This window comes from Oreochromis niloticus, linkage group LG10 (assembly GCF_001858045.2).
Source record: "Oreochromis niloticus isolate F11D_XX linkage group LG10, O_niloticus_UMD_NMBU, whole genome shotgun sequence".
Taxonomy (NCBI): domain Eukaryota; kingdom Metazoa; phylum Chordata; class Actinopteri; order Cichliformes; family Cichlidae; genus Oreochromis; species Oreochromis niloticus.
This window is the reverse complement of record NC_031975.2, coordinates 5,974,030-5,992,065: the sequence shown is the minus strand read 5'-3', so window position 1 is coordinate 5,992,065 and position 18,036 is coordinate 5,974,030. Positions and strand designations below refer to the sequence as shown.

Here is an 18,036-nt window from a genome sequence, read left to right as displayed (position 1 = left end):
AACCTCTTTCTGGCATCTGAATGCATGGCATGGCCTTTGTCCAACACACGGTTAAGATCTGCTCTCGTAATGAATTCATCCTCGTGTAAGAATGACAGGAAAACCAAACTGTTAGCCATGCATTGCTGATTCCGGTACTTTCCATACTTAACAGAGGCCTGGCTTCGGGATGCACAGATGCTACTCACTCGTGGACGACTTTCATTGTTTGTAACCTGTACATGAGACGGTCCTGGAGCTTCTCCATCATGCTGCGTTTGCACAGTTACCTGGGGTTCAGTCTGGATTACCTGCTGTACTTTAGCATTTGGCACACATGCTGAGCGAACACCTCTCTTTACCACATCTGCATAAGACACTGCGGCTGTCTGAGCACTGCTCTGCACTTCTGGACTGGGAATACTTGTAACAGACACCTTTACCTGCTCACCGCTCTGAGAAACATTTACCTGTTCTTTCTGCTTTTGCCATCTAAGCTTCTGGGACTGCGACCTTTGACCTTTTCTCGGCATTTTATTGAAGTACAAACTGAAGCTTATATACAAAGATATAAACAGAGCTCAACCTGGAAACGGTGAAGAACTAATTACTCAAGTTAGTATTAAATCTGAAAAAATGTAAATATAATATAAAATGTTCCAATGTTTTTATAAATATGTAAATAGATGTAAAAGGTTGACTTTAATCCAAACTCAATATAAAAGATATTCAGTTCTTTGAAAACACTTTGCTCAGTTTTATTGTAGCTTTTTCCAAAACACAATATTTTTACTTCTGATACTTTAACCACACTTGTTAATGACTAGATCTTAGCTTCTGTAAAGGGATGTATAGAATAAATCACAATAATCAACAGGCTATAATAAAACTCTTAGTTTTTAAGCAGACTTTGTGTAAATCTTTCAGATATCTAAAATGTAAAGCAAATATAAACAGCTGTGGTGATGTGGTGATCAGATGACAGGCAATGAGGATTCTTCAGCTGGATGTTCTACAGCAGTCAGGAAACAGGAAGTCTGGGTCCTCAGGGCAGCTTCTCGATGACAATTGTGTCTGAACACTTACACTGAGTAACAGAAATGGGTTTGTCCCTAAATAAGAATAGTATAACCCTACTATAGTCAAATGTTACTGACAATGAAACGGACTAGCAAAATGTATCTGAAGTTATGCAATTTAATATTTTTGTGAATACAACAGTCTGAATGTGTCGTATAAAATAACAAGTTTATCTTATTACAAAAAACCTTAAAGAAGGTGTAAATTTTATATAATGTATCAAAGTAATTGCACCTCTAAGCCAAACTATCAGTGTTTATTCCAAAGTATTCCAAGTAAAAATTAAAATTACAAGTCTACAGCTGTGTAAATAGTTTCTACTGTACTGTAATTCTACTATTGTAATTTCAACTTTCTACTTGTAATTTCCAGGAAAAAGACTGGATGTGAGAGAGTTTAACGAAAGGAAAGAAGGAGCAGTGAGAGCAGAGATCTCTCAGAATTCTGTAACAGATAGATGAAGTACTGGTAACTTCAATTTCCCAAAAATTGGGGCCATGTCAAAACTTGATTATTCCAGTCAAAACTTGATTCCAGTCAAAATTTGATTCCAGTTAAAAACGTGATTTTTGATAACTTAGATAGAGCTTGTGGGATAGAGTGAAGCAAGATAGAACGTCTTGTCAAAATAGATAGAGTGGGTAGAGTGATAGGACAGACTGAATGGCTTGTTAATGATAGAGGGAGAGAGCTTCTGCAGCAGGTCACCTGTAAGACACAAAGAGACAGGAATTAGGCATATTTCCAATAAGCGTGGCTTTACCATATTCTTCAGACTATAAGGCCAACTTAAAATCCTGTCATTTTCCCAAAAATCAACAGTGTGCGTTATGAATTGATTCTGGTTGTGCTTACTCTAACTGGATTTATGTGGTACATGGCACTCTCAATTCTGTCAAATATTTAGTAAGACTTTGGTAAGCTGCACCGCTTGATGTATTTTCGGACCATTATGGCTACAATTAATCAGGAGTCTTGTGGAGTAATTCGTACTGTGCTTCAACATAATATTATGGTGTGTGCATAAGGACCTGGCACGTGTTAAGAGAAATGCTTACGAAGCAGGTTTCAAACTGATAAGCTCATGAAGAATTTGATGGATTTGTGGAAGAGGAATAAACTGAAAAAGTGAATGTGTCGTTCTGTATTTTATGTGTTACAACTGAACAATGTTGCAGATTATTGTGAATGAGTTGAATACAGCTTGACTTATCTGGCTGTTTTGATTGGCTTAATGTACCTTATGTTTAAAAAACAGACCCGTTCATTGCCCTTATGCCTTATAATCTGAAAAATACAGTGCATATTGGACTGAACGACAATGTTAAACAAATGGTGGTGGAACTGATATAATGACATTTTTGCATTCTGTTAACACAATAAAAACAAACAGTGTATTGACTGAAACCAAGATGTGCTGCAACAGTTCCTGTAAATATTATATGGTCCAAACAAACCTACACACTGACATTAGAGCAGTCAGTTTCAGGCTTCCTGTTCTACATTAACTTTACATCCACTCAACTCAAATTTACTGATTAACTGGCCAAAAAGAACATATATCCTTTCTCACATTTGCCTAAAAACATCTTGATGATCACCTGATCACCAAGAGCTGTGCTGACTCACTGCACTAAACTGAGTCTCCTACAGTGAGAGACGAATTTCAGAAAAACACCAGCATTTAAGTCAAACATGATGCTGTTAATGTGATGGTCCAGAGTCCCTTTACTACTTCAGGACCTGCATCATGCCGTCAGGTCCTGAGCTTCAGATTAATCATACTTGGAATTCCCAGCAGGAAACTCATGAGTTGTTCCAAAACACACAAGGAACTCTGAACGAAACAAAACTCTTGGTGCAGACTAATCAGATTCTGGACTTCAATGAAATTGAGAACTTTACATGACTTGAAAACCGTATATTAGACCTTAATGAAACAAAATCTGAAAGTAGAGTTGTCCAAAATCCCCCCAGTGATGCAAATCAGTCATTAATAGTTACTGTAAATGCTTGATGGTACTTATTGCTATTAGGGCTATTAGACTGGGTATTAGACAGCAACATGTTTTTACATTAGACCAGGTTGTTCTGGTTTGATTTTCTGTGCTTCATAAACAGAATGAATCACTGTCAAACTGCTTTTTGTATTTATCCAGGTTATCCTTGTTAGATGATTTAAAACATTTAAATGTGACAAAAAAACATAAACAAAATAAATCTGCAAGGAAGAAAGTCTTTTCCCAGCACTGGACCTCAGACAAACCTTTACTTACCAGACTTGAGACGATCAGATCAGCAGTCTAAAGAAAGGAAACAATACATCAGGTCACTGTTCAATGATTCAGACAGTTGAGCCTCTTCACACACAATCCAATTTACTGTGACATAAAATAACTAGTAAAATCCTCAATTTCTTCAAGCTTTTATGAACATTAGTTGCAGAGTCTCACATGGCTATAACGTGTAATAAAAGCATTCATACTACAGAAGTGCAAAGAATAGGCTCTAATATTTGTTGGCACAAATGCAGGATATACCAAATATTTCCAACACAGAAGCTTTGTGGCTCAAACATTTTCTATCAGAAGTCAGTTGTAATAAAATGTGAAGAACCACTACTTTAATGTCATTTCAGGTTAAAAACATTGAATCCAAAGTAAGTGTTTAAATCAGAAGCAACAGAAAACCTCATCATTTCTTACTTTTTATTATCGGTTAAGGGTAAAAGTATCCTTTGTAGTCACTCAGGCAAAATACTTCTAGTGTTTTGACTTCATGCTAATTCATAAGTGGAAGATGAGAGACACTAAAAATCGATAGCTGTGTTGCTCTTAACTGTTTAAGTTACCACCTATACTGACTCACCCAAAGCACTTTCATAGTTGTGTTCGCTACATAATCCACATAAGGATTATGTAGCATAAGGAGAAATTGAACAAGTGTATGCAAACATCTCTGACAATCAGACATAAATGGGCTATTAAAGTTTAGGGACAGTCAGAGGTCCTGTGTGGGGCCTTTGTTGCTACAGGTTATAAATCCTGACTGTGTTTTGGCCATGTAAATTACTAAACATTACCATCACTGTCTACTTACCAGAAAAGGCAAAACCAAAGATCTGTTCACTCTGTAGCAAAAGACAAAGAACAAAAATACAGAATGAGACAACTCAAATCAGCATCAGAGTCAATACTGCATCACTCTCTCTAGTCAAATATATTCAGGAAAATTCTTTGATTACCACAGCTGGAATACAAGCAACAGCTCCTCTCGGTTTTCTTTTTTTCTCTACACCCTAATAAAGATCACCCTCTTCATGAAGGTAATATGTGGTTTGATCCATTTGCAATAAACCACACAAGTTTCTTAGTCATGTAATGCTCTACAATTTAGGTTCGATTCCATACCAGAGTAGATATCATAACCAATGATTTGCTACACCTAGAAATGCACACTTTATCAAATGGTGACATCACAATTTAAAAGCAGACAACAATCAGAAATGATAGCTTCTATGTAATGTTTGTAGCCTTTAACATTTGAGGTGGCCTGCACTGAAATCCTATTAACACAATAAATTAAAAAAAACAAACAGTCTGAAAAGTTAAATTAAAATTCAGTAGGAAAAGAACTTGGAAGTACACAGAAATTTACTCAGTATGACTTTTGGTAAAAATGAAAAATTTGGTGCCACATGGTTCTTACACAGCAGTTTATATATATTTCAGTCACATTTGGGGCATGTTTGATACACACCAATAAGCACTGAATTAAATCTATGACAAACTTATGATAGCTGATATTAGGGCCTAATTATAAAAATGTAGTATAATGATAATTTCTTTGTAGATAATTTAATGATAAAAAACAGAAATGAGTCCTGAATGTGAGCTGTTGCATGTAAGGACTTTGCTGGAGATTCCCATATTTATTTTAAAAAAACAGCAACAACAACAACTAACAAACAAACAAAAATGACTTTCACATACAGTTCATCTTTTGCAAATGTGGGCAGGATTATTTTCAAAAACACAGCCTTGATTTTATCTGGCCTCTAACAAATTTTTTAATGTTATGTTTTCATCCCATTTGTATTTTCCAAGTCATCATCACAAATGACAAAAAGCAGTTTTCAGACCGGGATTTAATTTCTGAAGAGAAAGAAGCTTTTGAAATCCTCAATGCCCTACATCAGGGGTCTCAAACTCCAGTCATCGATGGCTGGTGTCCCGTAAATTTAACACGTGTCCCTGTTGCAGCACACCTGAATAACATTAATAGGTCATTAGAAAGACTATAAACTTAACTGCATGCTGAGGTGGCAATTCAGCCATTTGCTTAATGTTACAGCAACTCACGAGTGAATGAACATGATGAAATAAAAGTATTTTAGAAGTACACTTTTCCAAACATATTTATTCAAATTTAATTGAGTAGGTAGGGTTAGGGGATGTCACCTCAGCATGCAGTCAAATTCTATACTCTTGCTAATGACCTACAAATTTTATTCAGGTGTGTTGTAACATGGACACATGGAAAAGCTTCAGAACACAGGCCCTTGAGAACTGCAGTTTGAGACCCCTGCCCTATGTGAAAAAATAATTTTCCCTAAACAGCTACTCATGAGCCGCTCAAGATATGTTTACAAACAGACTTCTAAGGATTTGGAGACCCCACTAAACACAGCCCATCCCAGAGGTTGTAGACAAAAAGGCAAAAACATTGACATGTGTGATGGTCCAAAGTTCCTTTACTACTTCAGGACCTGCATCATGCCGTCAGGTCCTGAGCTTCAGATTAATCATACTTGGGATTCCCAGCAGGAAACTCATGAGTTGATCCAAAACACACAAGGAACTCTGAACGAAACAAAACTCTTGGTGCAGACTAATCAGATTCTGGACTTCAATGAAATTGAGAACTTTACATGACTTGAAAACCGTATATTAGACCTTAATGAAACAAAATCTGAAAATAGAGTTGTCTAAAATCCCCCCAGTGATGCAAATCAGTCATTAATAGTTACTGTAAATGCTTGATGGTACTTATTGCTATTAGGGCTATTAGACTGGGTATTAGACAGCAACATGTTTTTACATTAGACCAGGTTGTTCTGGTTTGATTTTCTGTGCTTCATAAACAGAATCATCACCGTCAAACTGCTTTTTTGTATTTATCCAGGTTATCCTTGTTAGATGATTTAAAACATTTAAACATGACAAAAAAAAAACAAACAAAAAAAAAAACATAAAATAACTCTGCAAGGAAGAAAGACTTTTCCCAGCACTGGACATCAGACAAACCTTTACTTACCAGACTTGAGACGATCAGATCAGCAGTCTAAAGAAAGGAAACAATACATCAGGTCACTGTTCAATGATTCAGACAGTTGAGCCTCTTCACACACAATCCAATTTACTGTGACATAAAATAACTAGTAAAATCCTCAATTTCTTCAAGCTTTTATGAACATTAGTTGCAGAGTCTCACATGGCTATAACGTGTAATAAAAGCATTCATACTACAGAAGTGCAAAGAATAGGCTCTAATATTTGTTGGCACAAATGCAAGATACACCAAATATTTCCAACACAGAAGCTTTGTGGCTCAAACATCAGATCACTGTTTAATGACTTAGACCGTTGTGCCTTGTGTCACACGCAATCTGATTTACTGTGACATTAAATAACTAGTACAATCATTAATTTCCCTTAAGAACTTACTGTACTATAAAGAGGACTAATATTAGCTGCAGAGTATCACATGGCTATAACGTGTAATATAAGCATTCATACTACAGAAGTGCAAAGAATAGGCTCCAATATTTGTTGGCACAAATGCAGGATATACCTGTTGGAAGGAATATTTATGTATTTTGCAATATTTCCCTTTTTGCCAACATTTCTATGTAATTTTCAAACACACTGTATTCACTAAATAATTAATAAACTAATGTTAACTTATAGCATAAATAGAGAACACACTGACTTTAATATAGCAAACACTGTGCACTCACAGCTCTAGTTCTCTTAGTTTTTTTCTCATTGCTTAAGTGCTTAAAATCAGCCATAAACGGCTATTAAATTTCAGGGACATTTTCAGGGACAGTCAGAGGTCCTGTGTGCGGGCTTTGCTGCTTCAGATTACAAATCCTGACCATTTGCTTTTGCCCGTCAGTAAATGGATGTCACAAAAAGCAAAACTACTGTATGTAAATTGTCAGACATGCTATACAATGACAGTGTCATATTGCTTCATCACTGTTTACTTACCAGCAAAGGCAAAACCAAAGATCTGTTTCAATCTGTGTAACAAAAGATAAAGCACAAAAATACAGAAAGAGACAACTCAAATCAGCGTCAGTCAATACTGCATTACTTTCGGTAGTCAAAAAGATTCAGTTAACTTCTGTGTTTACTACAGCTGGAATACAAACAACAACTGTCCTCTGTTTTCTTTTTTCTACACCTTATTAAAGATAACCATATTCATTAAAGGTAATATGTGGTTTCATCCATTTGCAATAAGCCACACAAGTTTCTTAGTCATGTTAAACTCTAATAGTCTAAGGAGCTTGGAAAGAAAGTGTCTGGACTTCTTCACTGAAGAAGCTTCCCAGATGTGAAGAGGTGAAACGTCTTCTTGAAGTACAATGACCTGAATGACTGAGAACCTTCACAGTCATAATGCTCTAATACTTTGCTGCTATTAGATAACGTAGTCAATATCATAAGCAATTATTTGCTACACGTATCACTGCACACTTTATCTAATGGTGACATCACAATTTCAAAGCAAGCAACAATCATAAATGAAAGCTTGAATGATATATCTGTTTTTTATCTGGTTTTAACATTTGAGCTGGCCTACATTCAAATTCTGCTGCCTAAAAATATTATCAATTGCATACACCATCATTAAGTATAATACATGCTGTTGTTTTAAAACAAATATCTACATACTGTATTAATAATATTAATGGCCCACTGCTGCATTTTATTTATTTGAAGTTAGCCCCTTTTTGTTTTTAATTTCATTCATGTTCCATAAAGAGAGAAGTCTCACAGACCTCCAGATTTTGGTTATATTTAAAAGTAGGACTGCACAAAACAGTTCTTAAGAATTAAAAAGTCAACTCTTATTGTTCTTACATTAACTATGTGTTTTATCCTCAGTCTCCCTTCCCTTAATTAACCTGCAACACAGACACACGCGCATACAAGCACGTGACTCTTTTTCTCCTGCTGATCAGCCAGAGGCTCCTATTAAGTCGCCACACCTGGTGCTTCAGCAGTTATTGGTTCTAAGATGGCGGTTACCTTTACAACCTGAAGAATGAGCCTGTTTTAACCTACCTACCGATTTGTGAGGAGTAGAACTAACTGCACCTTCTGTAACAGTCTCAGAAACACTAACACACCAAATGAAGCTAATAAAACAACACTAACTGTAGTTTACAGTCAAATGAACCGTCTTCATTTCACACCGGGCCTATAGGAGCACTAGGCATTAGCATTAGGTTGTTAGCATTAGCTCATAAAACACTCCCTTTAGTAATACAACCTTTTACTAAAAAAAGCATTCATTGTGTTACTTTAATCAGAGTTTTACTTCGACTGGATTTATAAGTCACTAACAAAAGCTCGGTAAATCCCTCAAACAGCTTATAAACATTTCTTTTCAGAGAAGAGAAGGAGAGAAGTAGCTCTTACAGCAGCGATCGGGGAAGTGGGCGGAGACGTGCGAGTGAGCCGGAGTCATAAAAAAAAAAGAGGCATTTACTGGTAGTGGGATATCCCGCCAGTACAAAAAGTTGGCGAAGAAAATGTAAAAAATATATGTAAATGTATTATTATATGAGATTTATTTGCTACAGAAAAAACTAGCAGAACTTGAAGTATATAAATTGAATAAATATTCCAAACAGGATTATTAGAATTTAAAATAATGGTTAAAATTCATTAATAAATATTAGGTTATTATGTTAAAATGTAATATATATTAACACATTTATTTAACTGACAGGATCAATAAGAACAGTCTTCTCCTCAACACCAATACCAAGGAGCTGGTGATGGAGTGCAATGATGGGGAGTTAGATATTGTGCAGAGCAGATGAGGAGGAAGTTGTATTCTAAAATGGAGAACAAATAACACAGTCACCTAAGCATCCTCACAGGACAGCAGAAAGTACAGTAACAGGTATCTCTCACTGAGGTATTCTGAGCTAAATGGACTTGGCACCACTTGTTCACCTGTGCTACAGTGAGGCAAAGGTGTGGTTGTCTACAACAAGGCTGTGTTCAGCAAAGGCTTTAAAGACAACCATGCAAACTATAAATAAATAACATAGCAGTTATACTTAGTCTTTTTACAGCAGCCCTCTCTATAAAAGCACATTTGTCATATAAATATAACTGTTTTAACACAAATACTATATTTAGCAGAAATATTATGATTTGGCACAAATACTATGATTTACCAGTAATACAATGTTTTTGAAAAAACACTGTAATTTCACTCAAATACTATAAAATAGCAGTAATAGTATGATTTGGCAGAAATACTACGTTTGAGCACAAATACAATGACAAAGCAGAAATACTATGACTTAGTAGTAATACTATAACATGACAGTTATACTATGATTTTGCAGACATAGTATGTTTTTGCACAAATACTACGACTTTGCTCAAATACTACGAAATTGCAGTAATACTATGATTTTGAAGGAATACTATGATGTGGTAGAAATACTATGCCTTAGTAGTAATACTATAATATAACAGATATACTGATTTTGCAGACACAGTATGTTTTTGCACAAATACTACGATTTTGCTCAAATACTATGAAACTGCAGTAATACTATCATGTTGAAGGAATACTATGAGTTGGTAGAAATACTATGCCTTAGTAGTAATACTATAATATAACAGATATACTGTGATTTTGCAGACATAGTATGTTTTTGCACAAATACTACGACTTTGCTCAAATACTATGAAATTGCAGTAATACTATGATTTTGAAGGAATACTATGATGTGGTAGAAATACTATGCCTTAGTAGTAATACTATAACATAACAGTTATACTGATTTTGCAGACACAGTATGTTTTGGCACAAATACTACGATTTTGCTCAAATACTATGAAGCTGCAGTAATACTATGATTTTGAAGGAATACTATGATTTGGTAGAAATACTATGCCTTAGTAGTAATACTATAATATAACAGATATACTGTGATTTTGCAGACATAGTATGTTTTTGCACAAATACTACGACTTTGCTCAAATACTATGAAATTGCAGTAATACTATGATTTTGAAGGAATACTATGATGTGGTAGAAATACTATGCCTTAGTAGTAATACTATAATATAACAGATATACTGTGATTTTGCAGACATAGTATGTTTTTGCACAAATACTACGACTTTGCTCAAATACTATGAAATTGCAGTAATACTATGATTTTGAAGGAATACTATGATGTGGTAGAAATACTATGCCTTAGTAGTAATACTATAACATAACAGTTATACTGATTTTGTAGACACAGTATGTTTTGGCACAAATACTACGATTTTGCTCAAATACTATGAAACTGCAGTAATACTATGATTTTGAAGGAATACTATGATGTGGTAGAAATACTATGCCTTAGTAGTAATACTATAACATAACAGTTATACTGATTTTGCAGACATAGTATGTTTTTGCACAAATACTGCGACTTCTGCCATGGAGCGTTAACAAGAATCTGAGGTCCATATTAGAAAAGCTCAGAAAATCATAAAACTTTCCAGAATTGTAATAAATTAGCAATATAAATTACAGGTCTGTGTATAAATTTGTAGTGAAAAAAAAAAGTTGAACAAAGTGGGATTTAACCCACGACCTTTGACCTGCAGACGCGCGTCATTACCAATTACGTCACCTGGAACGGGGGCTGGCGGCTGGAAAAAAAGATTGATGAGCAGTCAGAAATAGATGGCGGTGAGAGGCTTAAATCGCCGTTTTTTGTAGTTACAAAACGTCGTGTAACTCAAAAACTAGGTGGGATAGAAGCACAAGTCTTGTACTGGGCGAATCAGCCGACTTTGGTGAACTTTGACTGCGATTTTCATTGCTCTTTGTACCTCCGTCGCGGAGATATGATGAGAGAAGAAATTTTCATTTTCAGAGTTTGAAAACTGAGAGGAGGACAGATTTCCAACCCTCAAACAAACATAATTTATGGCTCAACAGTAAGATGACAGTAAAAACTGCTCACACCGTGAGTGTCAGCAGTGCCCGAAGATAAATTGGCAGCATGCAGATGAATCTTACAAAGAAGCTCTGAGTGAGATGTTGAGCTTGTATTTCCACCCCAAGCTGGTAGGGGGTGCTCTTTATTAAACACTTGCTTGTGCTACAATGTGCTTCAAGGGTCAATAAAAGCATAACAGAACTCACTTATGGTACTGCATTCTTCCTATAAAACAATAACTGTCAGTGACTTTGTACCGTAGTATAAACACAACATTCAAGACAACAGTTAAAAGTAATGTAACCATAAACAATGAAACAAGAACATCTAAAATGCAGCACATGTCCCAAGGCATGATGGGAGAGAACTAGCTGTTCCCCCAACACGCCACATTATTTATGAATTATGATTTGGCAGAAACACTGGGACTTGGTATAAATAGTATGATTTACATGAAATACTTTGACTTAGCAGAAATTCTATAATCTAGCAAAAACCACTTCAGCATAGCAGAAATTCTATGATTGAGCAGAATTACTAGGATTTAGCACAAACACTATGATTTGGCTCAAAAACCTTTATTTTGCAGTTATATTGTGATTTGGCAGAAATACTATGCTTTGGAACAAATACCAAGATTTGGCAGAAATACTATGAGCAGTAATAATATAACATAGCAGAAATACTGTTATTTTGTGGAAATACTATGATTTAGCACAAATACCATGATTGAGCAGAAGTACTAAGATGTAGTAGAAGTACTTTGATTTAACAGAAATACTATTATGGAGGAGTAATACTTTAACATGGGAGAAATATTGATACAGACACACAAACATACACATACACAGAGCCTAAAAGGAACAGTGGCTGTTAAGAGTCTGGGCTTGGTATATCTAGGTCAGTTAAATTAGCTGCACCTGCTGTAATCAGCCCTTACACACACAGACACAGAGAGAGGTATAAGTTTTCTGCAGTGTATTTCTCACATTCAGGATTCCCCTCGAACAAATGGCCATAATTTCCTAACCGTAGGGGCTAGAACGCTCATTCTGACACCGTTTTGTTCAGAAGAGATGGGGGAATCTGCAGGTCTTCATAAATCAGAGATAAAATATAAATTATTAAAGATATATGACTTGTAATACACTGTAACTGAGCAGAGGCAAAGCAAAACTGCCTTGACTTGCCCTCAAACAATGTTTTGTAACTCTAAATCTATTTGGAGCATCAAAATCATTCTTTCACCATAGGAAACAGCAGGCTTTGGTGAACAGTCATGGGAATTTTCAGGTCTCTGTGGAAATCCATCAAAAAGATATGATGAGAGAAAAAAGTGCCTCATTTCCAGAGTTTGAAATCTGAAGAAATCTGAGCGAGGGACAAATTTCCTATCCTCAAACAAGTGTAATTCATGGCCAAACGGTAATAGGTGAGGAAAAAATTATTGAACTGTGAGCATCAGGGATGTCTGAAGATATATTGGCACAAGCCTCATGTCTCAACTCTGTTTTGTTAAGGAGATATGGCGATTTGAAAATGCCTCTCATTAGAGAAATCCAGCGGTGATTTTGAACAAACTCTCCATTGACTTTGTATGGAGACTTTTCCGACCTTGTGTTGGTCTGAGGAGATTTGCCAAAATTCTATAAATCCCACAACAATGATAGTGACATTTTCGGAAAGCCAGCAAAAATACCTACGTTTTGATGTATAATGTGTGGGAGTTGAGTGGAAATTGAGCGAGTAGCAAGAAGTTGTTCAGACATGAAGAGAAAATTCAGAACAGAGCAGCCCTCACTCTGAGTTAATTGCATAGCAACCATAGCAACACATGTATTTTCTGAAAAATCACAATTTTGCAACTGAAAACTTAAAGAGGTATAAAATTAAAACGGTAGAAGATCTGAAAAAGCTGAATCACTCAGGAATAGCCCAATAATCTGAGAACATTTTAAAGTTTGAATGGAGTTTCTAGGTGAAAGTATGAGGACGTAGTTAAGTTTCAAAAACAAGCAAGTTTTAGCAGAATTGTGGAAGTTTCCCATTCATTTCAATAGGACAAATTAAAGGAAAAAAGTGTAATATTTTAATAAGTATAACAGTAATAAACACCAAAAGTCATAGCAGGAATTAGCAGAAAGAGCAGAACAGTTTAGAGTTTGAACGGAGAAAATCGGCTGAAAACTGAGGCAGTAGTTAAGTGCCAAAAAACGTACGGAAGCAACTAGTAAATAGTGGAATAAAGAATAAAGAGAAACAGGAACTCAATAGTGTGGAAGCCCTTTTAGGGCATCCACACAATAAAGATAAAGAATAAAGAGAAACAGGAACTCAATAGTGTGGAAGCCCTTGAGGGCATCCACACAATTTGCATTTCCTGCGAAAATGCTGTGTGGATGCCTTAACGCTGAAGCTGTCTGCTGAAAAGCTGAAAACGATGAAAAGTTGCAAAAAGTTGTATGGTGGTGAAAAAAGAACGTCACCCTGAGCAGGATTCGAACCTGGACCTCTTGGGCTCAAGGCGGCTCCTTATCTCACTGACCTAAACTCATTCTCCCAGAAAAAAAGAGGAGGAGAGACCGACAATTCTGCTAAAATGAGTAGAAGCTGCTGAGAATTGTGCTGAGAAGAGGTGAAAAGGCTGAAAATTTTGCAGAAAAGAGGTAAATCAGCAGAATTTCTGCAGAAAAGAGGCAGAACAAAAGAACAAAAGAGAAAACTGAAAACAGGTTTTGCCATGACCGGGATTTGAACCTGGCCCTTCTGGTCTCAAGGCAGCTGCTCATCTCACTGAACCAAAGTCTTTCTCTCAAAAACAAGAGATGGAGAAACTGACAATTTTGCTAAATGAGCAGAAGCTGCTGAGAATTGTGCTGAGAAGAAGTGGAAAGGCTGAAAATTTTGCAAAAAAGAGGTGAATCAGCAGAATTTCTGCAGAAAAGAGGTAAAGAAGCAATAAGTTGCGCTGAAAAGAGATGAATCAGCAGAATTTCTGCTCAAAGGCGGCTATTCATTTCCCTGAGCCAAAGTCATTCTTACAAAGAAGAGGTGGAGAGACGGACAATTCTGCTGAAATGAGCAGAAGTTGCTGACAATTGTGCTGATAAGAGGTGAAAAGGCTGAAAATTTTGCAGAAAAGAGGTGAATCAGCAGAATTTCTGCAGAAAAGAGGCAAAGAAGCAGAAACTTGCGCTGAAAAGAGATGAATCAGCAGAGTTTCTGCTCAAAAGAGTTGTCTTTTTTCTGAATACAGCCAAAAAAGCTGGAATTTGTGCTGAAAAGGGGTGAAAAAAATGAAAATTTTGCTGAAAAGGGGTGAAGAAGCTAAAGTATACTAAATCAAAGTATTTGTGCCAAAACATAGTGTTTCTGCCATATTGTGGTACTACTACATTACAACATGAATACGGATTAAAGATGAAAGAAACTGGCAACAAATTCCTCCACTACAAACCAGTCTGATACCACTTCTTTGCAGTGTTCACGTTTACTAAGGCACTACCCAAAAGGCGCCACAAGAGGGCACTCCAACACAAGAGATGACCTATGTACACTGATGCACTTAGTAACAGTCAGCCTCCTTGAATTGGCAGAAATACTGTGATTTAGTAGTAATACTATAACATAACAGATATACTACCAGGCTCAAAGCAGCTACTCATCTCACTGACCCAAACACATTCTCACAGAGAAGAGGTGGACAGACTGACAATTCTGCTGAAATTAGCAGAAGCTGCTGAGAATTGTGCTGATAAGAGGTGAAAGGGCTGAAAATTTTGCAGAAAAGAGGTGAATCAGCAGAATTTCTGCAGAAAAGAGGCAAAGGAGCAGAAACTTGCGCTGAAAAGAGATGAATCAGCAGAGTTTCTGCTGAAAAGACGTTTTTTTTCTGAAAACAGCCCAAATAAATGGAATTTGTGCTGAAAAGGGGTGAAAAAAATGAAAATTTTGCTGAAAAGGGGCGAAGAAGCTAAAGTATACCAAATCAAAGTATTTGTGCCAAAACATAGTGTTTCTGCCATATGGTGTTATTTGTGCCACAAAAGTTACTACATTACAACATGAATGCGGATTAAAGATGAAAGAAACTGGCAACAAATTCCTCCACTACAAACCAGTCTGATACCACTTCTTTGCAGTGTTCACGTTTACTAAGGCACTACCCAAAAGGCGCCACAAGAGGGCACTCCAACACAAGAGATGAGGTGAATGAGCAGAATTTCTGCTGAAAAGAGGCAGAAGGTTCTGTATGTAGAAAAAGAAACACTGTTGAACCATGTGTGAAATAAATAAAGAAATGAAATGAAAGAACAACCTGGTTCTGTTCAAATTCACCAATCAGAGGTACTGCCTCAGTCTGCTTCATCAGGCTGTGTACTTGTTTCTGCCATGGAGCGTTAACAAGAATCTGAGGTCCATATTAGAAAGGCTGCTAAAATCATAAAACTTTGCAGAATTGTAATAAATTAGCAATATAAATTACAGGTCTGTGATAGTATATAAATTTGTAGTGAAAAAAAAAACGTGGACCAAGGTGGGATTGAACCCACGACCTTTGAGCTGCAGAGCCGTGTCATTACTGATTGCGCCACCTGGAAAGGGGCGGCGGTCTAAAAGACAGCTACTTGGGCAGTCAGAAAATAGATCGCGGTGAGAGGCGAAAAACGCCGTTTTTTCGAGTTACAAAACGTCGTGTAACTCAAAAACTAGGAGGGCTAGAAGCATAATTCTTGTACTGGGTGAATCAGTGGACTTTGGTGTATTTTGACTGCGATTTTCATTGCTCTTTCTACCTCCGTCGCGGAGATATGACGAGAGAAGAAACGGCTTCATTTCCAGAGTTTGAAGACTGAGAGAAGGACAGATTTCCACCCCTCAAACAAACGTAATTCATTGCTCAACGGTAAGATAATTGTAAAACTGCTTCCACTGTGAGTGTCAGCAGTGTCTGAAGATATATTGGCACAAGCCTCATGTCCTAAATTTGCTTTGTTAAAGAGATATGGCGATTTTAAAATGCCTCCCGTTTCAGAATTTCAGCTCTGAATTTCAAAACCTCCCCATAGACTTTGAATGGGGAGTATTGAGACCTTGTGTCACTCCGAGGCAAATTGCGAAAAAACGGTAAATCTCACAATAAAGATAGTGACATTGTCTGAAAGCCAGCAAAAATACCTACGTTTTGATGTCTAATTTGTGGGGATTGAGTGGAAATTGAGTGAGTAGCAAGAAGTTGTTTAGACATGAAGAGAAAATTCAGAACGCACCAGCACTCACTCTGACTTAATTGCATAGCAACCATAGCAACGCATGTATTTTCTGAAAAATCACAATTTTGCAACTGAAAACTTAAAGAGAGATAAGATTAAAACGGTAGAAGATCTGAAAAAGCTGAATCAGACAGGAATAGCCAAATAATCTGAGAACATTTTAAAGTTTGAATGGAGTTTCTAGGTGAAAGCATGAGGACGTAGTTAAGTTTCAAAGACAAGCAAGTTTTAGCAGAATTGTGGAAGTTTCCCATTCATTTCAATGGGACAAATTAAAGGAAAAAAGTGTAATATTTTAAAAAGTATAAGAGTAATAAACACCAAAAGTCATAGCTGGAATTAGCAGAAAGGGCAGAACAGTATAGAGTTTGAACTGAGAAAATCGGCTGAAAACTGGAGGAGTAGTTAAGTGCCGAAAAACGTACGGAAGCAACAGGAATAATAAAGAATAAAGAGAAACAGGAAAACAATAGTGTGGAAGCCCTTTAGGGCATCCACACAATAAAGAATAAAGAGAAACAGGATCTCAATAGTGTGGAAGCCCTTTTAGGGCATCCACACAACTAGAAAAATTTGCATTTCCTGCGAAAATGCTGTGTGGATGCCTTAACGCTGAAGCTGTCTGCTGAAAATGACTGAAAAAGATGAAAAGCTGCAAAAATTGTATGGCAGTAAAGAAACTGAAAAATTATGCTGAAAACAAGTGAAAAAACAGAAACTTTTGCTGAAAAGAGGTGGAAAGGCAATGATTCTGCTTAAAAGGGGTAAAGAAGTTCAAATTTGTACTGAAAAGAGGAGAGGTGAAAAGGTTTCTTCTGAAATGAGCAGAAGATACTGAGATTTGTACTGATAAGAGGTGAAAGGCTGAAAATTCTGCTTAAAATAGGTGAATCAGCAGAATTTCTACTAAAAAGAGGTAAAGAAGTAGTTGCACTGAAAAAAGGTGAATCAGCAGAATGTCTGCTGAAAAAGAGATTTCTGTTGAAAACACCTGAAAAATCTGGAATTTGTGCTGAAAAGGGGTGAAAAAACTCACAATTCTGCTGAAACGGGGTGAAGAAGAGATGTTTGGCTGTTGAGAAGAGTTAAATAAGTTGAACTGACAAATGTGATGATATGGCACAAATACTATGATTGGGTACAAATACTATAATTTGGCACAAGTACTATGATTTAGTACAAATACTGTGATTTGGCAGAAATAGTATGACTTGGCAATAATACTGTGTTTTAGCACAACTACTGAGATTTGATTGAAATACTATGATTTAGAAAAGATATTATGACTTTGTACAAATACAATGTTTTGGCACAAATAATATGATTTGGTTCAGATGCTATGATTTGAAACAAATACTATGATTTGGGAGAAATACTATTATTTAGTTGAAATACTATGATTTTCCACATAACAGATATATGATGATGTTGCAGACATTCTGG

The 18,036-nt window shown here is 36.3% G+C and overlaps 1 long non-coding RNA gene across 1 annotated transcript; it reads right to left on the bottom strand.

The window, feature by feature from the left end:
• Positions 1-1,003: 1,003 nt before the first annotated feature.
• LOC109200216 (uncharacterized) lies at positions 1,004-8,866 on the bottom strand. The gene is made up of 4 exons (XR_002060407.2): positions 8,214-8,866; positions 7,335-7,366; positions 6,376-6,402; positions 1,004-1,767 (listed from the first exon to the last, which is right to left on the bottom strand). It is a non-coding gene; the product is annotated as an uncharacterized LOC109200216 (long non-coding RNA).
• Between the last annotated feature and the right edge of the window lie 9,170 nt (positions 8,867-18,036).